The 26,323-nt window shown below is 42.9% G+C and overlaps 1 protein-coding gene across 24 annotated transcripts in view; it reads right to left on the reverse strand.

Annotated features, from left to right (window-relative positions):
- Nucleotides 1-26,323, reverse strand: part of LOC111872382 (collagen alpha-1(XVIII) chain) — a 378,674-nt gene that overhangs the window by 138,114 nt on the left and 214,237 nt on the right. For 4 of the 24 annotated variants that reach the window (XM_033754676.1, XM_033754672.1, XM_033754671.1 and 1 more), the window contains exon 1: nt 1,432-1,559. The exons of 11 other annotated variants lie outside the window; for them this stretch is intronic. The gene's annotated coding sequence lies outside the window, so the exon portion shown is untranslated. Of the gene's footprint in view, nt 1-1,277; nt 1,297-1,355; nt 1,560-26,323 lie in introns of those variants that run through there. 9 more of the 24 variants (XM_033754675.1, XM_033754674.1, XM_033754669.1 and 6 more) reach the window with 4 other exon arrangements.

The raw sequence follows: 26,323 nt of genomic DNA on the forward strand, positions 1-26,323 counted from the left end.
GTGGTGCTTAATTAAGCATAGGAACAACTTCACTTTTACCTGGTTGCTTCTGTGGCTCTGTGCCGCTCATGCGTACCGTAAAGACATGTGTGAAACAGACGAACAGTCCCCATTTAACGCCCTGGAATACTCAAGTCACGAACCAGAAAACTGTATGTATATCTGCATTTCTATGAAGCATGCACATTGGCTTGGACTTAGGAGGCTATGGTGAAGAAAGTAATGAATATTCGGGTTCCATAAAGGGCGGAAAGCGTACTGCTTATCACGGGCTTCGCGACGTTTCCCTCTCGATCTGGAACTGCGACCGAACGCGTTCAATTGCTGATCACTCTACTGTCAGGCTCTTTAATCTAACCAACCAACTTCATGGAGCCGAGCCCTTCTTGAGAAGCCGCCAGTTGTGCAGCGGCACGCGGCGCGTCCTCAGGTTGAGGCTGGACGAGACGGACTCCAGATATGGAGGGTAACTACGAATACTGAATAAGCAGTCGCGGACAGCCGATAAGGGGATGATCCTCCAGCTTTGGGGTTAAGCGTGGGGCTAAGAACTCCTCACCGCAAAACAATGCCCTTATATATAATTATTATAAATATATTTGTACTAGTAAAACACTCTCCGGGACACCATTATATTAACTGACGAGTTTCGTAGTTTTCCCCAGTCCCTCTAAGTACATTCCTAGGTACTATCCCTATGAGGCAAAGAACGCTTCCTTTCAAACCCTTTCCAATTCGACAGTCTTCTATCGTTTTATTATTCGACCGTACGTAATCCAGCTACGGGGCAGTGTAGCCCACCGCCACAAGAAACGGAAGGGCTCCATTTAATTTGCGATCACCATCGGAAAAGCAACTGCATGTGAGTCTTGAACTAGTTCCTACTTTAGTACGTAAGCCCAAACACGCCGACATAATATTAATAAGACTTAATCCGTGGAATATGTCGTGTCGATTACGTAAATAGACGCCGAGTCTGCTATGTCTCACCAAATGTGACTCGAGAGAAACACGGTTAACAAATGACGAAGCCATTAAGAAATGCACCACCCTCCCCAATTAACGCATTGACGCGAACAAGTAGAAAACACCGCGAAAACATTTTACATATCCAGAGGAAATTTTAGACGACTTATATAAATTTATATATTAACAAACCGATTATTTTAATCACGAATAAATTATTTGTATCCAAAAGAAACTAATCTGGCTCGAATTACAGAGTCCACTTAAATATTCTGATTAATTTAAAGGATTCTTTTGTCAATATTAATTACAATACATGAGTTATATATCAGTAGCACAAACTTATATATAAATGATTCACTAATTCACACATCAGATAAATAACACACACAAAAGCAATCTTCCTTCCACCAAACTCGAACACCTCTCGCGAGCACTAATGAAGACAGGAACTCACGGACATACACAGCAAGGCCGTTGCTCACTTGCCGGCCATCACCACAGAACTGAATGACTCGCTCAGTCACTCACTGTACACTGTACTGTAGTGGACCCACTCCTTCCTTGCCTCGCCTCCACGGCCATCAACATATCTGCCGGTCTGCACTAACTGCACCTTTCGAAGTAAACCCCAGCCTTCTCTCGCGAGTGGACTAATGAATACTTTTTATTCGGAGGGAGGGGACGTTATTTTTAGGACGCTGCCAGTAGCTACACTACACACTCCTACCTCGACTTACATTTAGGACCCCATTTAATTACCGACCATCAGACTAACGCTCCGAATTTTCGGGCTTACGTCACGCTCTTAAGTTTCAGGTGGCTCGAAATTTTGACTCTTAACGATCGATGGTAAATATTAACTTAATTATTTTAAGAGAGAGCTGGGATAGCTCAGTGGAACACGGCGACTGGGCTATGGGCTGGACGACAGGAATCTTGTTTCGATTCCCGGCAGGGGTAAAATTTTTTTTCTCTTATCCGCTATTGCTAATTCCACACTTTACAGTTCCCTAGAACACACAGTGTAGTGTTCTCAGTCTGTTACTAGACGTTTCCTGGTAACGGCTTCCTACAATGCCTATTCCTCTGCCTCCAGCTCCAATCCTCTCTTCACAGATTCCCGTACTGAACTGACAAACAACTGAATAGAGTCAGAGTCAGAGTCAGAGTTATTTTATGACTGGCGGTAAACCGAACAATTTAGTTGAGCAGTATCGTTACTGTCTTGTATTCTGGAAGCGTTCGGCTCCAATACCGGCCGGAACACCGACTATCCTGAGGTTTCCATGGTTTTACTCAGCCCCTTTAAGGCGAACATCTGAATAGTACCTTGAAAGAGGCCATTCCAAATTATTTCCAATTCAGTGCTTATTAAGTCATCCTATCATTCAACCCTATGATATATGGAAATAAGAAAGAAGTCAGCCGACGTTTCGGAGGAACATATCGCCTCCATTTCCAGGGTCGAATAAGCCGAGCAAAATGCACATTGTGAGCAATTCAGTAGTTTATAACGAAACGGCAGAGTATGGAAAGGCACCAAGTATGGAAAGGCACCATTTGCATTCTCCATCAAGAAGCTAAAGACAGTGTTATCAGCTGCGAAGGTGATGGGCACAGTCTTCTGGGATGCAGAGGGGTTTATTCTGGCTGAATTCCTGGAACCTGGGCAAACCATCAATGCTGCTCGTTATGTACAGAAGCTGCACAAGCTCCGTCGTGATAAACGTCCGGGACGAAACATCATCATCCTGCATGACAACGCTCGCCCCCACGCCGCTCGCCTCACATTGGAAGCAATTGCAAAGATGGGGTGGGAAGTTCTTCCACACACCCCCTATAGCCTGATCTGGCACCCTCCGACTACCATCTTTTCGGATTTGTGAAGGATCAGCTGCGTGGACAACGTTTTGAGACAAGGGGGCAATTCAGAAAGCAGTGCGTCAGTGTTTTCGGATGGCTGGAACGGAATTTTTCAAAAGGGGAATTTTCAAGCTCCCAAAACGCTGGGAGAAATATGTACAAAGAAGTGGCGATTATGTGGAAAAAAAATAAAGAAAGGTCTGTAGACTGAGGTGGTGCATTTGGTTTGTCAATAATAAAGCATGTTACTTTACAAAAATTTGTTGCTCATGACTTTCAGTATGACCCTCGTATATGTGTGTTTGAAAGAGGGAGCCGGAAAACTTTTTCTTCAATATCGAGCATGGAAGTTATCCAAAGCCTGAGTAATGCTCATTAGCCTGGGTGTTCATGAACGTATTTGTTCAGTGACGACTATAACAACATACTACTACTACTACTACTACTACTACTACTACTACTACTACTACTACTACTACTACTACTACTACTACTACTACTACTACTATCTTCCATTCTACTCTCTGTCATCTCTTCGTGTACCTACATCTTCTTCTGCTTAAACGTTTCCCCCCCCCCCATTATCATCATCCCTTTCTCCCATTTGTCTTTTCCCCCAGTCCATTTATATTATTCTTCTTAACCTTATCTTCTTCCATCCTCTTCTGCCTCCCTTCTATTTCTACGAAATGACCCGCCCAATTTTCTGTTCAGCGTCTGAAAGTGCCGAAGCGTTACACGATCAAAGTGCAATCAGCAATTGAGATTCACTCTTCCGTCAAGACATGCGCAAAACGACTGTGCGGTATCTCATTACGAGGCCCAATATGTGAGAACTGTTTCCGTCGCCAGTCACTGCCTGAGTCAGCAGAAAGAGAGACATCACCAGTGACTCATTATTGCAATTGAAAAAGTAAAAATATTCTAATTAACTTCAATTGGATGAGGCGGTCTCTCACAGCTGAATGAAAGCCGATGTCCAACCTACTTCGCTGCCAGCAAGCGGAACTGACTGTAACACAAGATGGCGTCCAGCCAACAGGAAGTCAGCCCAAGCGACGACTGCTAACCACGTCCAGGCCCCTGAAAATTTACTGCAACTAAGGACCAGAAAATTGGAAATGATGTTCTTACCATAATATTCCTAAGGTAGACTTACGAAGTCTCCACGCTGTCTGTGTATCCCTCTCAAACGCGTTAATTTCTGAATGCCTGAAACTTGGTATGTATATCATGCCACCTGAGTTCATCAGAACATTTTCCTATCAGTCTTTGTGTCTGTATGTGTATCCCTAAGCAATGGCTCGGTAGACACGTTCCCGCGTCAATGAAGAATTGCTGGATGCGTTGTTCTCTATGCGATCCGTGCCGTATCAAAAGAAAGTAGGCCATTAGTTCTCCCCAGAACTTCTTATCGAGTTTGAAGTTTCCACAGTGGTGATTTGGACGTAACTTCGTGCAGTAGAGTAAAGGTTCATTAACGTTTCGGAGGAATATATTTCCTCCATCATCATGGAAAAAATGTGGTTAAGAATTGCTTTGAAGTAATCCAGACTGCAGAAGAAAGGCTGGAAGAGTCACGTTGAGATGGCAGGAAGATGCAGAGAATGATTCACGAGAGACGAAAGTGAAGAAGACTATGGAGAATATCCAAAAATTTAAAGGAATGGGCATTCTTTGCACTGTTCTCTTTAACCAGAACTCAGGGCAATTCTCCGTTCTACATATACATGTACAATGCTCAATCTAGTTTTATACCCTGAAGAAAGAGCCATATGTTCAGTCCAAAACGTATCACACTACACGGCATCGGGAGCCAGCGTTACGGAATCCTCTTTAACAATCACCGTGCACGCTTTGTCTCTCGATTAATGGTCACATCTTCATGCGTTAATCCAACTTGCAGCTGTGTAATTCTCCACCGTTCAGTCAACGGCACTAAGCAGGCGTCTCGACGCCCGGAATAGCTAGCGTCTCCCTCGGAGGCAAAAACATGGAAATGTTTGTAATCCGCGTCGCCACTTTCCGTTTAATACAGGACGTTCGCAACAGGATGCGCTGTGGGTTTGATCGTGTCCAATGAGATGAGCACAGAGCGAGCGTCACCCTTCCACACCGCTGTTGCAACCACTCCCCCGCTACTTCTTGTCATGCTTCTCACTAGCAGCCTAGACTCCGGGTGGAAAACATGTCCTGTATATGTAGCTACAGCTGGTCAAGTGGGATTTGTGGTGGATAAAGAGGCGCTGGGGCAGGTTTGCTCCGAGTACTTCGGTTTCCCCTGCCAATCTTCATTCCACCAATTGCTCCACAATCACCCTCACCTATCATCTGGGGCTGGTACAATAGGCCAGAAGTGGCCGCAGTACAAGAGACTTAGTCCCACCCCACTAGCAATAAAAAAAAAAACGACTGGGCCGATCACAGTGGCCGAGCAGGCTAAGGCATGAACAGTCTTCGCCCGCTCAAACACTGGGATCGTGGGTTCAAACACCACTCGAGGCATGGATGTCTGTGTTGCTCTGTGTATAGGTAGAGGCCTTGCGACGGCCTGAACCCCTGTCCGAGGAATCCTACTGACTGTGTATAGGATAAACAAACTGAAAAGTGGCCGAGGCCCAACAAAGGGCTGTAGAGTCACGGATAGCAAGCGAGTGGGGAGAATAAAACTTCCGATGTCAGGAGTTGTCATGACGAATACGGTTCTGCGCAGGCGTAATCCTGTCTTTCTTAATTCGTATTCACATTACCTGATGCCGTCATCACAAAGCACTTAACATAACATTAATTCAAAAACTAAAATGTATAAAATATATTACATACACTCAAACAGTTGCCCAAGAATGGACGTCTATTTAGTAACTAATCACAGCCGTTACAGCAGTCAAACGGTGCACATCTTCTCGACGCCCTGTTCTCAGACACCCTCAGTATGTGTTACAATTTTCCAAGTCCAGGCCCTGGGTTGGCACATTGTAACATGTAGACCGATTGCACAAGTAACAGTTGTGTAAATAGGCGACAGTACAACAGCCGTTGCTAGGGAACATCGCTGTGGACACGTTTCTCCGGAAACGAGAAAACACGCAATAATAGAAGAGATGCTTTCTGCTCGGTCCGTTCCGGGGCTATATAAAGAGTACTAGTAGACAAGCAGACTGGTCGTGAGTCTCAAGGGGCTTGACGCCAACACGTATTTGATTTCGATTTTGAGTGCAGGTGTGAGCAAAGCCTGTACTGACAAAGGACTGCATATAGTGCAAAAGGAAGAAGTTTCAATAACACGCTATATGTGCGATACGTACACTTGACGAAGACCAATCTTATTTATAAGAGACAACCCCATCCTGTAGTCAGAGATGATGTTAAGGGACTATAACCGCAAGGATTCAGTTGAAAAAAAAAATCTCTAATCGTGAGCTTCAAGGGACTTGGCGCCAAGACGAACTGATTAGGGGTAAACTATCAGTGGCAAAGTAACTCTGACTCTTAGTGCAGTTGTGGGAAGTGAAGCTAGTAACAAAGGCCGGGAGCAGTTCGGGAACCCAGAGGAAGCGGAAACGTATGTCCTTGGAAGCCGCTACCAAGCAACGGTTAGCGAAAACTGAGAAGATCCTTGTGTGTGCTGTAGTTACGGTGATTTTCGGAGCATATAACTCAGTGAGACTGACGTAGATATTTGTAGTTACGGTTTGTAAGTGTTCAATAAATCCAATTACCAATCCATACCCAGTTTATGGTCACTAGATCACGTGACAATATCGTAGCATTATGACAATTTACTGCGAGGAATTCTTAGTGCACCGTTCAATGTCCAAGTTGGAAGACCACCCCTTGTGGATTGTCCGCGATTCCTAAAACCCACAGAAATTCTATACAGGCCAGGACCACTTCCTGAAACTGTAAATTGAGAACGCGTAATGCTGTGGTGAAAAGGGACCCATTTAAATATATTTTGTTAGCAAAATGTCGAGTTCAATTCGTTGGTACTTGTACTTACTAATGCATTTTAAAGAATTAATCAGCTACAGCAGTTCAAGTGGACTGCATAGAATTGTCTGCAATGTTACCAACATTTCATTACACACGATTTTAAAAGCCCCCGCTAAGCAAATATTTATACAGCCTGAATTTGTCAGCATGCATTCAGCAATGTAACCAAACAGCGCAACTATGAATAACCATCTGGAAGGGGGGGGGTGTATCTTCTCTAAATTTATCCTGAAGGGCCACACTGAATCATATAGACACAGCTGCAGCCCGAGACAGCTTTCGGCTACCGAAACTCTGCCATGTGTTCCAATTCATGCTGACTTTACGCAGCTTTACTTAACTCTATACGGCGACATCAGAAATTGTATCCGAAGCATATGTCGTAATGGTTCCACCTCAACATTTTGAGGATACCGACGTTTAAATCACCGAAGAAGAGGCATTCTTTAAATGTTTCAACAATTCGGAATATACTAAAAATATCAAAAATAAAATTATTTCTAATAGAATAATAAAATTTCTAGTTTCATAAAATCCCAAATATTTGAAACATAAAAAAATATTTTAAATGACCATAATTTGAAAATTTATATAATTTCAGAATGGTAAAAAGCATTCGAAAATTTAAAAGACTTCAATATTTTAGAAAATAATCATTTGAGGATTTTCTAAAGGTCAACTCTGTAAAGGTTTAACGATCAAAATGTTACAATCTTTTAAAATAGCGAAAAATCATTAAAACTTCCCGGAACTTAAAAACATAAGAAATTTTATATATTAAAAAACACTGATTTTTTAATATCATGGAAAATCATCTTTTTTCGAAAATGTAAAGAGCTTCGGAACTTTCGAAAATGCATAAAAAACATGTTTCGAAAATATTTCAAAATCCCCGCAACCACAAAAATACTTTCCAAATTTATAATACTTTTTTTAATCAAGAATATTTAACGGCTTTATATATGAAAAGTTTGAAAAACTTAGTAAATTTAAAATATCTTAAATTTTTTAAAATCTTAATTCCCATCTTTTTACTTGTGCGTTTTTGCGATTTCCTATATTAAGGAACTTGGAATTTCTCGACACATCTTAAATGCGAATGTGAACTAGCGAGTGAATGCGCATTAGTTTACTGCGCAGATCTGACCTCACCTAACCTAACATAACCTGACCTAACCTAACCTCCTTTAACCAAATCTCGGCAAAGCTCTCTCCGAATGCGCAGGTGGATGACTTATCTACTGCGCAAACATAACCTACCCAAACCTAGAGGAAAACCATGTCTGCCAGATCTGCGCAAATACCCAAGTTAACGCTGAGATGTATGACCACGTTCAATGGTGTGATGACGTACGGTAGTTTCTTGCACGTAGGCTAATCCAAAAGGGCCTGTTACGATTGGTGAGGGGGACGCGCAGAGTAGGTGCGCAGTGGTCTGATGCGCTGACCTAGTCTAAGATATCCCAAACTAGCTTAAAGAGATTGATTCGGAAATTATAAAACTAATACATATATGGAAATACCTCAAGTCTTAAGTTTTCGAAATTTTTAAAATTAAAAAAAGAAAAATAATACAAATTTCAAGAACTCGAAAGTGTTCGAAATTTCAAATCAGACGCATAACGTACATATTTTTTTCAGACCTGGAAACTTTGAAAAATTTCAAGAAGTAAAAGTATTATTTCAAAAATCTTGAATAATTTCTACAATAATACAAGTTCATTTCTAGCATCTCAAAAGCATGAAAACATTACAAAATGCCAAAATTTTGAAAACTTTCTTACTAAAAATTTGATAAGTCTAGAAAATTTCAAAGGCACTCTCATGTCCTCAGATACCATTAAACATTTGAAAACTATTTCCTCTAAAAAAAAAAGAATGGTTTTCTTTGAGAATCGGATAGCCCATACGAAAAACGATTCCTCTACTAACATTTTCAGTTTACCGCTTATTTCAACGGGCTGTTCCCCAGTAATAAATTGAGTGCAATATAACCTACTTCAAGCTATAATAAAGTGAAAGATCTTTCGTATTAACTTTAACGGGGCGAAACAATCTTTACTTTATGGTGTACATTTCGTTTTAGACGAGAACATTATAAACGTACTTCTGATAATATTACCGTCAGAGCAAATTAAATTAAGTTGTTCATTAAAGTCGTCTTTACAGTGCTATGGCATATATTGGCAGACCACTTAAAAGTTCTACAGGCTACAGAAGTTAGCCTGGAGTTATACTCCAAAACTTCCCTCGACAGAGGGCAGCTCGGTATGGAAGTATCAATACGTTATCTTCCATATATCAGAGCAGTATTTCTATCTGATCGTAAAATTGATATTAGAAGCATCTCTAGACACGTTAAGTGCAACTGGCGGCGAAAAGTGCGATAAATTACGAAATTGAGACACTTCGGACCTGACGTTGTAACACCGTCCGCAATTCTCAGGAAAGAGAATTGGATACTGCGAGCTATGCCTAAAGGCCCATTCACACTGTGCGTAACAGCACAGCTTGCTCCAATATTCACACTGACCTGCACACATCGCTTCATCGCATTCAGTCGTATTCTTCGACGCTTACAGGTGCTTCTCCGACACCCAAGGTCTTTCTGCGACATCCGAGGTCTCTCTGCAGTACGTCCAAATGTTTCTGCGACACCCAAGCTCTCTCTTCGACACTTGTAGGCTCTCTGAGACCGACGGCTGCCGCCATGTCAAAACATTCCTGCGAACTTTGAGGGACATCATGTGTCAATGTTGAGCTGGTGTGGGAACTTTTAGAGACTATCTCCGTCCCTATCTTCAGGGATTGATGTGGTGAGGGTTTTCTTCGCATATTACATATAATTTTCCGAATTCCATAATTTGGAAAAATGATATGGTGGATTTGACAGCAAAGGGGTTTCATTTTTGATAATGAACTTGGGAACCATAGCAACATTTGTTCAAGATAGAGGAAAACCAAAAAATCCTCTATCGAGATGACAAGTCGCAAGACCTTCTGGATTCTCACTGATCTCTAGTCCGGCAAATAGAAGAATATGGTAGATGGGTTAGACCTTCGGTGATGTCCTGTCCCAGTACGGAAGTCGTGGGTAACAGTCGCCAATCAAGAGAATTCATGTCACTTGCCGTTCAACTTTCCGTAAGAAGTGGGACACCAGTTCCACACTGAGAAGCCCATCTCCTCATGCGACTTATCTGCACTGTGTCGCCGCGAAAACTTCGATCCAAATACCGTCTGCAGTCCGAACCCAACTTAATCTGAACTCGAAAGCCATCCCTGTAACAGATCGTGAAGGCCCATAGGATTGTGAGACGTCGAGGATCCCACATTTTCTCAAGACAGTCAGCTCACAGATGGCGGTGAGGTTGTCAGCCTTACGCGCAGGCCGCCCTTACCCCCAGGAAGATTCCTGGTACTAATTTCTGTTAGAACCTGAGTCGACCCCAGGGATACAGCGCGATTTTGGCTTCGACTCTGAAGATGGAGGCAATCAGACCTTCAGTGGACTACACGGGGTTACATCCCAGAAGACAGTACTGTTCATAACCACCGGTGTGAGAACCTCAAAACCTATGCAGTATACCTGTGAATATTCTGCAGCTGCACTGAAGGGTCCGTCCTCTGTGCAGTGTGAATAGGCCTTGAAGCCACGTTACGCCAGAACGAATTCCAATATTTCTTGACAAGCCCGAGAACAAGGAGCCACGTCGCAAAGCGCAAGATTGATAACTCTAATGGAGAGGGAAGGGAAGATTCTATGGGGCAAGGAATTGGTTACTTAAAACTCAATATTAGACTTAGTAGGGACGGAAGTTTTATGCCAACTGTATACCTTATAATTCCCTTTTTTCCAAGCGCCAAGCACCAGGCCGTGGAGTGTACGTATAAATGGATAAATGGCTTTAATCTGTTCCATTACTCAGCAACGTCTCCGTACAATATCCATCACAAGCACAAGGGGATCCGTGGGAATTCGTATCTGACCTACATGCATGGCCTACTCTAACACGGCAGCGGTGTCGGCAGTCATGGCCCTCTTGATACCGTCTGATGCGCAAGCAGGGAACGATATATCGATTAGGTCACGGAATGAATGTGAAGCTTTTAAAAAGTTTACGTATCTGAGGTTATAAAGAGTGTTTGGGGGAAATGCTCAAATGCAGTTCATAACATTTATAATTGCAACAATTTTACTCATGGAGCTGAGCCCTTCTTGAGAAGCAGCCTGTTGTGCAGCTATTCAAGAATTTCCCAGCATTTTATGGAACCCGAAGTTCATTACCGTGCTCATAAGAACCCTCCACTGGACCATATCCTGAGCCAGATCAATCCAATCAATACCATTCTATCCTATCTCTCTAAGATCCATTGTAATATTGTCCACCCAACTACGCCTTGGTCTTCTCAGTGGTCTCTTTTCTTCTGGCTTTCCCACCAATATCCTATATGCATTCCTCTTCTCCCCTATTCGTGCTACATGCCCCGCTCACCTCATCCTCCTTGACATGATCATTCTAATTACACTTGGAGAAGAGTACAAGTTATGAAGCTCCTCATTATGCAGTTTTCTCCAACCTCCTGTCACTTCATCTTTCTTCAGTCCAAATATTCTCCTCAACACCCTGTTCACAAACACCCTCAGTCTATGTTCCTCCCTTAATGTCAGAGACCAAGTTTCACAACCATACAGAACCACAGGCAAAAATATAGTAGCGCAATGTCTTGCTACTAAAAATAACTTTATTTCTAAAAAAAAAAGTAAAAATTAACGTCTGTGAGGAGTTGTATTGTGTAGTGGTTGTAACAAAGTTATTGTGTCGCAATTTGCCTGAAAGTACTGAGGAAAATCAAGCCGGTGTCGAGGCCAAGCTTCGAACCCATCACCTCTCGAATATGAGTCTGAAGTTTCACCGCTATGCCAACCTGCTCGGCGGGAAATATACTATTGTGTGCAACAATCAATCACGGTAGAGCCACTGGGACCTCAATGCAGTCAGCAACACAGACTGAAACAATGTAGTTTGGTAGGTTTGCCGACGTTTCGGGTAAAACGGCTACTTCCAACTTCAGAGACAAATGCCAAACAGAAAACAGAGAGAGACACGATAGATAAATCTGTTTCAGATATTGGTTTGAAAAGAAGCCCAGGAGGTGAGAGAATGTTGAGACGTCCTTACACTCTTAAGGCGCGTCCATATTACTCGTGCTCGTGCTCGTGCTCGCCAGGCTTGTGCTCGTCGGGAGACTCGTCTGGCTTTTACTTGTGCTCGTAAATCTTCGTCCACACTACTTCAGTTGCTCGCCAGGCTTCGGCGCGTGAGGATCCGTATATTTACTCGTAGTGTGTATAGGCTGTAGTCGCATTTTAATTTATTGGTTATAGTTTTTAAATTAAAAGTGTAAAATTTGCTTGTCCCGTGACTTGTCATGTCGTCCACATCACTCGCGAGCATAGCGAGCCACACGAGCACGAGTATTGTGGACGCGCCTTAAGAGAAATGCGACCCCCTGGGTCGCCTACGCCCTGACTTCAAAATATTTTTATAAGTAAGAAAGTAAAGCTATCCCTGTAACAGGCCGTTAAGGCCCATAGGGTTGTGAGACGTCGAGGCTCCCACATTATCTAGACAATCGGCTCACTAACGGCGGTGAGATTGTCAGCCTTACGCGCCGGCCGCCCTTTACCCCCAGGAAGATTCCTGGTACTCATTTCTGTTACAGGCTGAGTCGACCCCAGGCTCATAGTGCAGCTGGAAGGATCAGGTCAATTGAAAAAAAATGTCCACCTGATCGGGATTCGATCCCGCGACCTTCCGACTTATATCATAGTGCCTCTACCAACTACGCTACCACGTCGCCCAAATACTTCGTGGTATTCATATAAATTCCAGAACGGTTTCATATCGAATCTCCTGAATTTTAGGGTATTGAAAATCATTATTTTTTGTGTGGTGTGTGTAAGCTGTATCGGTAAAATAATTTTCCATAGGCTCACGAATTTTTCGCATTCTTTCCCGCGTAGTTAGGACACAACAGAGAATTAGGTTTGCGTGTCCGTGATATGAGAATCGGGCTCTATGGGCGATGCGGCTTTATACAGGAACGCTGTAAACATCACTGATACAAACAGGACGCCTCTAACGGAACCTATGGACAGGTAGAACACAGCAAAGCTTGTGTGATTAATTTCGCATTCTAGCGGGACCTAACTATAGCACGGAAATCGCAACGGCACGTTTCATGTCCGGGAAAACTTCATAACTTTAAAAGTGTCGCATAGAGTCTGCACCTGTTTATAAAACTGAGGCGACCTTCTTTCATTACATAACACTGTCACGTGTATGAGTGACTACAGACGGGGTTTGGAATGGTAATTGGATTTACTGAACACTTACAGAACGTAACAATAAATAACTACGTCAGTCTCACTGAGTTACACACGCAAAATATCACTGTAACCACAGCATCCCTAAGTCTTTTCAGTCTTCTCTAGTCGTTACTCCGTAGCGGCTTCCAACGTTCCCCTTCCTCTGGGTAACCTAACTTCCCCCGTGCCTCAGCTACCAGCTTCTAATAGTAAGGTAAAAGGTAAAGTTGTCCCCGTACTCAAGAAATTAAGCACTACGCCATGAAGGTGTATGGTGGAGTGGATGTATAGATCCACATTTTCTTGACTTCGGCACTAGCTAGAGGTGAGTGGTCAGCTTCACAACCCGGCCGCTCTACCCCCGGTACCCATTGGAGAGGAGGTTGGGTGGACCCCAGAGCCGATCTGGACGATTTGGAGAAGAGAAATGCTTGACCCTACCGGGATTCGAACTCCGACCCCTCAGTCGTCCAGCCCGTAGCCAGTCGCTATACCGACTCTTACTAACAGCAGGGATTTATATAATTTTGCATAATTCCCTCAGTTCCTTATTCAGTTACTGATTCCACTTATTTAACATAACTTTATCCATTTCAGTCATGCGCAATACATCACAACTGGTTATAACACCGTTTCCTATATTTTCATTAAATCATGCTGTAGACCATAAACACGTCGAGTGGTCTGCACGGACTCCATGTGATGGAGGACATTTCAGGCAAAGTAGTGCAGAAAGGCCAGTACTTAGTGATCCGAGACAATAATTACAACTTAGTGACCTTCTGTTGAAATAATATCCCAAATAGTGACACTCTAAACCGATCTATTCGTTAAGAAAAGATCACATATAAATTACATGAGACACGATTGAGACAGAAGTGATATTAAACACGAAAACAGAGATGGGAGCTTGAAATTAAGGAACACAAAGTCTCTGGGAAGACAGAAGTAAATTGCAACCCCTTATAAATCTGCACAGGCGACGGCCAATTAAATATAGAGTCTAAAAGGAATAAGGGTAAGGATTTATTGGAAATGGCGCCAATGGTATTAGAGGCAATTCTCCAGACCAAACGCCATCCTTTTAAAGAAAAAAAATACAAAAATACTTCCGAAGTGACCCAGTTTCATTGCGTACAATTAAAAGGGATTTCAAAATAATGAGTACCCATTCTTGGTATATTTAACAAACGCTTTTTCGCGACAAGGAAAGAAGTGGTAATGGCATATCTTAAGGCATTATTTGGGCATCTTCAGGTAGTTACTCATGAAAATCGCGATATAATTCGGCCAACATTCGAACTTCAACTTTATGAATATAAAATATGGTAATAAATTCTATCATCTGGGATATAACACCAAGTAATCCGTTGAAATTCAACCAGCTTTTCGGAAGAACATGTTGCAAAAGGTGCTGCCTGATTCATGCTGGGTTCCTGCTTGGATTACTTTTCAATCTTAAGAACCGAAGCAATATGTCGGTTGACTTTTCCACGGACTACACGGCATTATATACAAGAATATAGAACTCTTCACAACTACCGCTGTGAGAAAGTCAAATCCCAAACAAATAAATAGTGTCAACATTATCAATAGGTTTGCGAAACATTCAACAACCCTGATTTCGAAACAAAAGGAAAACTGTTACACTGAAGCCAAGTATGAGACAGGAATGGGTTACCCACCGCAAAGCCTCACATTCAATTCCTGGTGACTTGGTGCGATATTCGCGACGAAGTGGCGCTGGTAAAGTTCCCTCGGTTTTACCTTATTAATCATCGTTCCACCATTGTTCCATACTCGTCTATCGCCTGAGGTACGTGACAGCCCTGACCACGCAGCACATTATCACATACTCTGTAGTTAACCAATTAAAGGCCAGTGGTTACTATAAGTACCAACTGCTTTAACATTGTAAAACTATCATTCTGCCCACAGAGTGTATTTGTGTGTTCACAATAAACAGCGACTGTTTCCCTAAACAGCATGAACCGGTTGGGCTTTGTAGCAGAGACGTAATGTGTTTCCTGTGAGGTACGAACTGAATTCTTATATGTTATTCAGAAGAAACTGAGTCCTTAGGGAGTTAAGTTGGGTGCTTCATCTTTGACCCGGCACTTGGCTGGTTGCACAGTAAGTAAGATTCTCTTTATAATGGAACGTGACGTAATTCTGCGTCGGGAGCTAAACAATGAATACCAGAAATAGAGAACATAAATCCATTAACCCAGAGGGTAGGAAAAATTAATTCTCACAATGAAACCGCTTGGAACGAACAGCTGAAACATGAAATGCGATGTATGTGAATCACTTGCTGAAGCCAACAAAATACAATTTACTCAAGTGGAATGAAGGAAACGAAGCCTCTCTGTTCCATTCCGATATACGAAAGTGTTACAGCCACTTTATACATGATGTGTGTGAGTCTGCACACTTTATGTACTTACTCGAATTTACGGTTTCGTTAAAGATAATTTTGTATCGCTGCATACTGTTGTGATGTTTACAGATAAAAAGGAGATGCAACAATCATATATACAAATTTTCTTATTATCCCGCTCACAACAAATTTTGGCTCAGAAGGGCTATCACAGAGTGATTCGTGAGGAATACAGTACAGATCATGACGGAATTTATATAAAACTAAAATGGAAATATAAATTTAAAAATTTTTTAGTTATAATTAGGTCCAATCTGAATTAATACCATATACTCATCACATTTTGGAATTAAAAATATGCATACATGTATTCAATTTTAAAACGTCACATAAAAAACGTCATGGGTCAGACTAAATTTCTTCATGGCCCACACCAGACAAGTCAGTGTAGAAGTACCGCTCCAGTTTTGTATTCAGGAGGTTCTCGGCTCGGTTCCCGATATGAAAACTGGCTGTCTTAAAAAATTTCGTGGTATTCCTCAGTCTCGTTTAGTTCACGACCGTTTTCTTCTAAATCCTTTAAAGTTCATAATTTACTAATAACCCTACCATTCGATACTGCATTGACAGCGCCGAAAGATAAACCCTTAAAATTTAATTGCCCGCGGGCAGTAGTTTGCTCACCCCTGACCTAAAAATATCCCGGTAATTTGTCCTGTATAGAAACCAGTTCACATCAACACAATATGAATCCATCGTCATATTGTTCCGCCCGTCACTCAATCAAATGCCGCTTTATTATCGTCTGCTCAGTTCTGTTCTCTGCTGGGAAGATGTGAGCGCGCCTCTGCGATGTCACCACATCCAGACATAATTATATTCTTTCCATTGTCACTCGATGGCGCCACAATCAATTGTATTCCTGTCACTCTTCAGCTGTTTTGAATTTCGCACTTCGCCCGTTTTTCGACTATTGTTGGTGGACAATGATAACAGGCTATAGGTTTTCTTTACAAAGTAAATTACGTGATAGTTCTGTCCGTCCGTCGGTGACATAGAACCAACGCCTAAACTTGTTCGACAGATTTCTTTAAAATTAAACACAGAAAGTTTTAGGTAATAGGTAAAATAAAAGTAAGTAAAGTTATCCAAGTAACATGCCGTGGAGGCCCATACGGTTGTGAGACGTCGAGGCTCCCACATTTCCTCTAGACAGTCGCCTCACAGATGGCGGTGAGGCTGTTAACCTTACGCGCAGGCCGGCCGCCCTTTACCCCCAGGAATATTCCTGGTACTCATTTCTGTTACAGGCTGAGTCGACCCTAGGGCCATGGTGCGGCTGGAAGGATTAGGTCAATTGAAAAAATCAACCTCATCGGGATTCTATCCCGCAACCTTCCGGCTTGTAGCATAGCATCTCAATCAACTACGCTACAGCGTGCCCCTGTATGTATACATATATTTGTTTATTCTAATATATGTTAATTAATCTTAAGCCTATAAGGAAACTTACCAACACGAACGCTGCGTCTGCTAGTGAAAGTGTCCAGCCCGAAAATTACTGTTGAGTTATACTGGGGGGGTTCTGAACAAGGAAGCCGATAAACTACGCGTCCTCCAGACAGACGCAGATGCCAAATTTTATAGAAGCACTTCATTGTTTTTTTAATAATTATGAAATTTAATCTGCTCTTAATTAAATGATAAGCATCCTGGGTTCCAGCTCCGTCTCTCTCTCTCTTTCTCTCTCATCTGAATAGAAATCTTCCAGCAAATTGTTTATCATCTCCTATCATTGCGCCCAAAACGCTGGCAGTTACACAATACAATGGAATCCCGCGCATAAAATTGGCTACGTCAGACACGTTAGGAGCAAGAGGGGTCTAAAAGTCATGCTATCACTGTTCATCTAATCACTGCTTGAAGTCTCAAATTATATATTAAATGATTAAGAGTATTTTTAAATGCTGATTTAACTGTAGAGGTTATGTAGCATCAGATTCATTTGTTGTTTATTTAACGATGTTTTCTGTATGTTGGGCTATAGAGCCGAGTTGCAGAATGGTTAACTGGAGAAGATATGAAAGGAAATGGTCGTGGCCAAATCTAGGTACCATCACTTTAGTGACGATAACTCATGTCCCAACGGAGATGTGAACAGGGCGCCTCACAAAGACAAATCTACTATATAAGATTTGAGGCTTTCACGGCGGTGACTATGAAGAAAGCAGTCTTCTGGGATTTGGCACCGTGTATATGTGGTGTTAACCGACGTTTCGGAGGAACGTATCGCCCCCATCTTCAGGGTTGAAGAAGTATAAGTAAATCTGCAAGCGACAACACCGTGAGACACAGTCAAGCAGACTTGCAGATTTACTTATACTTCTTCAACCCTGAAGATGGGGGCGATACGTTCCTCCGAAACGTCGGTTAACACCACATATACACGGTGCCAAATCCCAGAAGACTGCTTTCTTCAAATCTACTATATGCTCGATGTGGTAAAAAATAAAACTAAAATTGTCACTGTGCTTAATTAAGTAATATAGCATGAAGACGTATGGAGGAGTGAAGTATAGCTCCACCGTTCTTGCATGCAGACTCCAGATTATCCAGGACTGATTCAACCGCAATTTTTTTATTGCTAGTGGGGTGGGACTAAGTCCCTTGTACTGCGGCCACGTCTGGCCTATTGTACCAGCCCCAGATGATAGGTGAGGGTCACTGTGGAGCAATTGGTGGAATGAAGATTGGCAGGGGAAACCGAAGTACTCGGAGAAAACCAGCCCCAGCGCCACTTTGTCCACCACAAATCCCACTCGACCAGACCCGGGATCGAACCCGGGCCGCCGCAGTGGGAAGCCAGCGACTAACCGCTTGAGCTATGGCGCGGCCAAGATACAACCGCATACTCGGAAAATCTGGATAACCAGTAAAATGAGCATGTAACTAACTTGTGAACTGGGATTTATGAAATTATATACTCTTACACATTTATATGTGTATATTACTCGAACGCTATCAACATAAACACTAGTTTGACTTCTGAGAAGTTCCTATGCTATTTCCGCACATTAAAAATTAATACCAAAACCAACGAGAACTTTCTGTAATTTCCAAGCACATATTCAAAAGCGATATAAAACTCCATTCATTTTCTACTTATTCTTTTTCAAAAAAGCATTTCTCACATGCGTCTAAAGGCACGCGGTAGCGTAGTTGGTTGAGGCAATATGCTAAAAGCCGGAAGGTCGTGGGTTCAATTCCCGATGAGGTCATTGAATTTTTCAGTTCACCTAATCCCGCCAGACGCACTACGGCCTTGGGGTAGTCTGAGCCTAACAGAAATGAGTACCAGGAATCTTCTTGGGGGTAAAGGGCAGCCGGCGCGTAAGACTAACAACTTCACCGCCATCTGTGAGCCGAAATGTCTTAAGAAAACGTGACAGCCTCAACGTCTCACAACCCTATGGAACTTCACGGCCTGTTACAGGACTTTTAGCTGTTTTACAAATGCGTCTATTTTCAAAATAAGGCCCCCGGATAGTCCGAAATCCAGACAAACCGCCGCCGGTTGATCGGGAGTGTACTGTTCGTTAAATATAATTTCAACCCCTATACATCCGTGATTTTACCGAGTACGAGAGCCTCACAAGCGAGACTGAAGAGACTTGTATCCTCACAAGCTAAACGCGCATTCAAGCACCGGCTGTTGATACAGTTGGAGGAAGCGATCGTGTTTTGTAAAAGGGTTATCAAGTTCAATGTTGGCGTATCATGATTTTTTAAATCCTCACAAAAATGTTATGATCTGTGCACGTGACGTCTGTAAGGGAAGAACCAGGATTTCAGTAGCGCAACACACAGCCCATACTAAACCACTCCGCCTCATCAGATCGAAGTTCATTCACTTGTCCGTGAACTGATTAGCCTGTTTCTAAGGATATCCAAGCGGTACTTACAGAACATGATGGAACCCAGCGCAGTGTCATCTATCGCCCAGAAACTGAGTTAACGGGCTCGGCTCCCACACGTGCGTTTACTCTGTGTCAGTGTTGTTCTATGTACGTGGAGGTTTTGCGACAGGCTGATCCCCCGTCAGAGGAATCCTACCAAAAGTCTATGAATAAAATCCCGAAAAAATTGTAGATATTTCAGGCCTATGGTACCATACATGAACACGGATTTCCACTCAAGCAGTTCTATTACAGTCTTTTTAATCTATATTTTTTCACTTTTATGAAGAGCTTATTGCTTAAATACACAATAAATACACGATAAATTTGTCGAATATAATCGCAAAGTTTCGCGCACTCCACATCACTTGACGTACAACCAATAATTCAAATGTGACGCGGGACAGTTCAGTCAGTCTAGTCACTACGCTACGGGTTGGACGATCGGGAAATCACAATTCAATATATGGGTCGGTCACAGGGACATCCCTCATCCCTACAGCGTCCAGACCGGCCCTCCCATACAATAAAAACGGCGGTTGTTTCCTGGTGGGTAAAGCCGCCGAAGCGTGAAGCTAGCAGCTCTCCTTCAACCACTGCTGAAGTTACGAACGTGTAATGCTATATCTCTACTCCCCCCCCCATACGTTTTCACGGCGTAGAAGATGAATTAAGCACAGGGACAACTTCACCCTAACTTTAAAAGACAATAATCTGTCCTTAATATCTTTGTTGTTCATACAACGACAATATCAGCATCTAGACTACACGGCGTCGCATGGAAGGAACATCGATGAATGATGGATTGGAAAGAACTCGAAGAGGCAGCACACATTTCAATTTAAGGACAGAGTAAAACCACGGAAACCCCTAGGTGTTCTCTCGCCTTACCGATACATTAACCTGCTCTGAATAGTCCGCTATCATCTCGCCATTTCATACGGTTGAAACAGCGTCGTTAAACATGTTACATATGTCACTGATGTCCGAAGGTAATATACATGTTGGAATGATGCCCGCGATAAAACTGCTTGATAACTAAAATATTATACGGGGTACTTCAGATAGAAAGGGTGGTATAAGGGGGTTGGAAGCGGGGGGTGGTGCATAACCCACTAAACAAGGGCGTATCTTAACAATAGAATAAAACAGTAAAATACTTCTCTGACTACTGTTACTATCCAGCAGCAGTGGCCATATTAAGACTGCGTCTGTCCCTAGGGGCCCATCCCTCTGCCCAAGAGCCGTGTATCCCTGACCCTGGTACGAGTATACTCGTACATACACTGCAGTCCCTGTGGTATGCGTTTAGACTCGAAATTCTGGCCTGCGTCATGTTAACCTAAAATTTGTAGTAACGTAAAGGTAAGAGTACGTACCAGGGCCTGGAAGTTCGTGTATTAGCCCGAATATAAGACATGGTTTTGTTTTTCAAACGCTGTTTCCCAGAAAAAAGGGTCGCCTCATTTTCAGGCCCTTAAGAATGTATAGGAAGACGTTTGTGGGCATTTCTACTTGTTAATTCTAATTATATTTGTGGATATACCTACAATTATACTTAAAATATTAAATTTTAAATGTATTATTCCTTAATAGTGTAGCTCTTCCTTCTTTTTGCTTATGGCTCTCAGAACAAAATAATACAGTAAATTTTGTCGAAAGGACCTTTTCCCCCATATTTTCTCATTGGAAAATATCTGTTTGCCTTATATGCGGCCCTACACGGAATGCTACGACGTTGTCAATGTCTAGACCATATAGACGATAGGATAAAATTAAAAAGGTAAAGCTATCCCTGTAACAGACCGTGGAGGCCCATAGGGTTCTGAGACGTCGAGGCTCCCACATTTTCTCCAGACAATCGGCTCACAGATGGCGGTGAGGTTATCAGCCTTATACGCTGGCTGCCCTTTACCCCCAAGAAGATTCCTGGTACTCATTTCTGTTAGAGGATGAGTCGACCCCAGGGCCATACTGAGGCTGGATGGATTAGGTCAATTAAAAGTCCAGTGACTTCATCGGGAATAGAACCCACGGACTTCCGGCTTGTAACACATTGCCTCGACAATCACTGCTCTTAGAATCTCATATCTCGCAAATTAATTTTACTAAATATGGTAAATGCCTCCGCTCGCTCGAACGCTGGGATCGTGGGTTCCAATCCCACCCTAGGAACGGCTGTTTGTTTTGTGTTTAATCTGTGTCTGTGTTGTTCTGTGTGTAGGTAGTGGCCTGAAACTGGCATTTGCACAAGCAATTAAGCACAGTCGTTTCAAGCTAGGCAAAGACACCGGCTATCTTCATTGATATATTTCGTGGTTTTCCACAGTCCCTCTAGAAAAATGCAAAGACGCGCCTCAATTGCGTCGCGACTATTATAAAAAATGTAACGTCCCTGTACTTAATTACTTAAGCACTATTCAATGAAGACGTATAGCTCCAACATTCTTAACCTCAGAATTAGATGGAGGTGAGTTGTCACCTTCACACTCCGGCTGCTTTACCCCCGGTACACTGGACAGGAGGCTGGGTGGGCCCCAAAACCGGTCTGGACACCGAGGAGAAGACAAAAATCTTGCCCTATCTGGAGAAACTTAAAACACGGCCTTCCAGCCCGTAGCACGTCACAATACCGACTGAGCCATCCCGAACGCTCTCTATAATGAAATATGGAATACTTTTCTGAGGTAAAGACATTTACTTTACATCGTTACTGTTTCCTTTTGAATCCTTTCCAATTCATCTGTCATCGTACACCCGACGCTATAGAGCCTGGCCACTGATAGCGACGGAACGCAACTCACAAAATCACCATGNTGTTATCTCCGTCTTCAGAGCGAAAGAAGATGGAGGCCCTTCCCAGAGGACTGCGCTCAATCACGGGCAACTTGTGATGTCCTCTGTCCGGGACCTAAGCAGTGGCAAAGTTCTGAAGGGACACCTGGAAGCCAGGACCCTACAAAGAGTGCCGAACTCCAGATTCAGTTCAGCTGCTGATCAACTGACGCGTTCGGTGACATACAGTGCCAGGCACGATAAATGCGGTCTCTATTGAATTCCTTTCTACATGAGTCCATCAATAAATTGCTTATTCCTTTCAGACCAAAGGCAGCAGGAAGAAGCATTCACTTCCTCTTCTTCATTATTGTCCTCTCCTTTCTCCGATTCCTTTTTATTATCCTTCTTCCATTCCATCTATACCTCTCGTATTCCATCTCCACTTCGTTTTGTCCCTCTTTTTCCTTCTTCTGTTCCTAAAGACAACAATAACAATAAATTCTGGAAATAATTATTGGCCCACTTTCTTTGGTACAACACGAACCGCACAGGAAACGCCTTTCACAATTCTTCTTTGTCGCGGGAACGTCTTTACCGAGTTGTAACCTAGCAACCACAGGGGGATATGTAGACCCACAGACTTTCCTTTGTTGAGACACGAACTGCATAGAAAATAACACTTCCAAAAGATCTTCTATTTTTGCATTTACCTAGAGAAGAAAGAACTGATATACTTTACCGAGTCGTTGCCTAGTAACGATGAGGGATACACGTAGAGACAAAAACTGGTGGGAGGGATTTATGAACTAAGCTTTTGAGGTGGGATCAGTTACCATGATTTACATATCGAGTTTCATACAAATTGGTTCAGGCATTCGAAAATTGATACACTGGATATACAGCATATAGACAGCATGGCGATAGCATTAGCCTATTTAATTTTTTTACAAAATAAGGAAAGTAGGCTAATAGAAACAAACTAAACAATCATAATTAAAAGGGTATATAAATAAAACTTTCCACAAGATAATTCTGTTGAAAGTTCTTTTGGTCTTCTGCTTATTTCATTTCGTTCTATTTACTTTCCTTTATTGTTATTTTTGTTATGCTCTTCCACCTTCTACCCTTGCTCCGTTTCATTATCTCGTTATTCTCTTATTCCTCCGTTCTTTCTTCTATTCTTCCTTTCCTTCTTCTTCCTCTTCCCCTTCTCTTCAATACCCCGACTCACACAACTGTGCGTTCAGGGTCTGCAAACGATATTATCACGTGTATGAATGACTATAGGCGGGGTTTGCATTGGTAATTGGATATAGTGAACACTTACAATCTAACTACAAGTACTTATAGCGCTGTCGCTAATTCACGCACTCTACAATTTACTACAGCAGTCTTCTCGGTCTATTGTATCTTCACCGGTTGTCGCCTGGTAGCGGCTTCAACGACACAGCTTCCTCAGCTTCCGCGTTCACGTCCTTTCTGGCCGGCGACTGTCTCACAACCAATTCCTAGGCTGGCGACCATCTCACACCAACCTCCTACTCTTCTCCCTGTCTTCTCACGACTCTCCCGTAAGTCAAAGTCAAAGTTATGTTACAACCGACGGCCAGTCGGCCAGCCTGCCTTGGAATAAAGCACCCATCTGCGGCTTAAGGCCATACCGTTATTACTGTCGCACAGGTACAAGTTTGTTTGTGTGGAGCGCTCTCTCTGACCTTATATAGCTTCGGCAAGGACCGCAAAGAAAACACGACCTCCAACAGTCCATCCATTGTTGCGTCACGTGGCTATCGGTCGGACATCGCAGAGAACATAATTCCTGTTACTGTTTACGGCCATTACCTAACAACGGCCGTTGTTCATAGACTCACATGGGTGTACAAGCGCCAATATATATAGATTTCTGTACCGCGAAATGTTCCAGCTTCAGGGACTTACTCTGAAAGCGCCTAATGTTAAGCCTTCCTCACTTTCCCGACTTACCAGAACTGTTAGCGGATAAAAATATTTTTTTAATAATTCTCAAAAACTCCGTTGTCCACATTAAAGTAGGTTGTAACGCCTTGGGATGCTGCCACTGACAGTTTTACAAACAATGTGTTAACCTCTACAGTGTTGGGTGTAATAAAACTTGCACAAAGCATTTAGTTAAACTGTCTTCGGTGGCAGACAGATGAGGAAGTTCTGGACAATGTCAGCCCCTACGCCGGAAGCCAACTGAAATGGAAATTATCTTCTTGGACACTTCATTTCCGCCACGTTGAGCATGAAAAAATATATACAAAGTACATATATATATATATATTGTCATGTATTTTATGACTACAGAAGGGGTTTGGATTCGTGAATGTATTTATATGTACCACTTACACGAATGACTCGGAACTACAAGCAATTACAGCGCCACCGTTATCTCCACAATTCACAAATCACCACAGAATCCGCGAAGCCTTTTCCCAGTCTGCTGTGTCTTCACCAGCCGTTCCCGGACAACGGCTTCAAACAATGGAGATTCTTCAGCTTCACACGCTAAATTCCTCTCTTCACAGATCCCCGTATAGAACTGACCAAGATCTAACCTTGTCTCTTGGTTATAACACCTCAGCACGGACCACGCAGAGAACACCATTCCTCTGTTGCACGCGTATCCGTTGTACCGGGAACGTGTTTACCGAGCCGTCGCCCAGAAACGGCTCTGGTGTATCCACCCATTTCGTGGTCGTTGCGTAGCAACTGCTCTACATGTTACAGAGATCCCTCTTTATTCCGTTACAAGCAGGATTTACTGTTGTATCATGCGCAGTAAAGTACACTCCATCTACTGAGGGGAAGGTTCTTCGTCTTCATTTAGTGACGCTGACCTCTCGGGCATCAGGAGGGCACGCGGTAGCGTAGTGGTTAAGGCACTGTGCTACAAGTCGGAAGGTCGCGGGTTCAAATACCGATGAGGTCAATGGATTTTTTCAATTGACCTAATCCTTCCGGCAGAACTATGGTCCTGGGGTTCACGCAGCCTCTAACAGAAATTAGTACCACGAATTAATTAAATAATTTTCCTGGGAAGTAAAGCGCGGGCGGCGCGTAAGGCTAACAACCTTACCGCCATCTGTGAGCCGATTGTCTAGATAATGTGGGATCCTCAACGTCTCACAACCCTATGGGCCTTCACGGCCTGGTACAGGGATAGCTTTACTTACTTTTTACTTTTTACTTTTTACCTCTCTGGCATCAGTATGAAGCTGTCAGCTTGTAACTTCGATATATTTCCGCTGTTTATATGCCTGTGGGAAACTGAGATTAACTTACACAGGACTTTTCTTCCGTAAAGTTGCCGCGGGCTCGTAGAGTGGTTGGGCATTAGCTTAATTATTGAATTGTAGACTGCGATACGAAGAGAAACTTTTCCTAGGGGCATGAAATCAGACCGATAATGAAAAGTTATGCTGGCGTTTCAGTTCATGTGAAGTCGTCTCTCTCCTCGGCAACTGACTGAGTAAACAGTCCTGTTTCTGCATGCAAATTGTGGCCAATCTGACAAACAAACTTTTCGAGTATATTTTTGGAAAACAAGGTTTCATACTAAAAATAGCGTTCTCTATGAATATATATAGAGTCAAATGGTACGCTGACTGATGGACTGGAAACGAAGGAATCGTGGCCCATTCGAGGTACTTCCACGCCATTCACAGTAAAAGTGGCATAAGTCTCAAGTAGTCCTATCTATCTATCTATCTATCCAGNATAGCTCAAGAGGTTAGTCGCTGGCTTCCCACCCCGGCGGCCCGGGTTCGATCCCGGGTCTGGTCAAGTGGAATTTGTGGCGGACAAAGTGGCGTTGGGGCAGGTTTTCTCCGAGTACTTCGGTTTCCCCTGCCAATCTTCATTCCATCAATTGCTCCACAATCACCCTCACCTATCATCTGGGGCTGGTACAATAGGCCAGAAGTGGCCGCAGTACAAGGGACTTAGTTCCACCCCAACAGCATAGCATCTAGCTACCTACCTACCTAT

The sequence above is a fragment of the Cryptotermes secundus genome, unplaced genomic scaffold, assembly GCF_002891405.2.
Source record: "Cryptotermes secundus unplaced genomic scaffold, Csec_1.0 scaffold247, whole genome shotgun sequence".
In the NCBI taxonomy this organism is placed as follows: Eukaryota; Metazoa; Arthropoda; class Insecta; order Blattodea; family Kalotermitidae; genus Cryptotermes; species Cryptotermes secundus.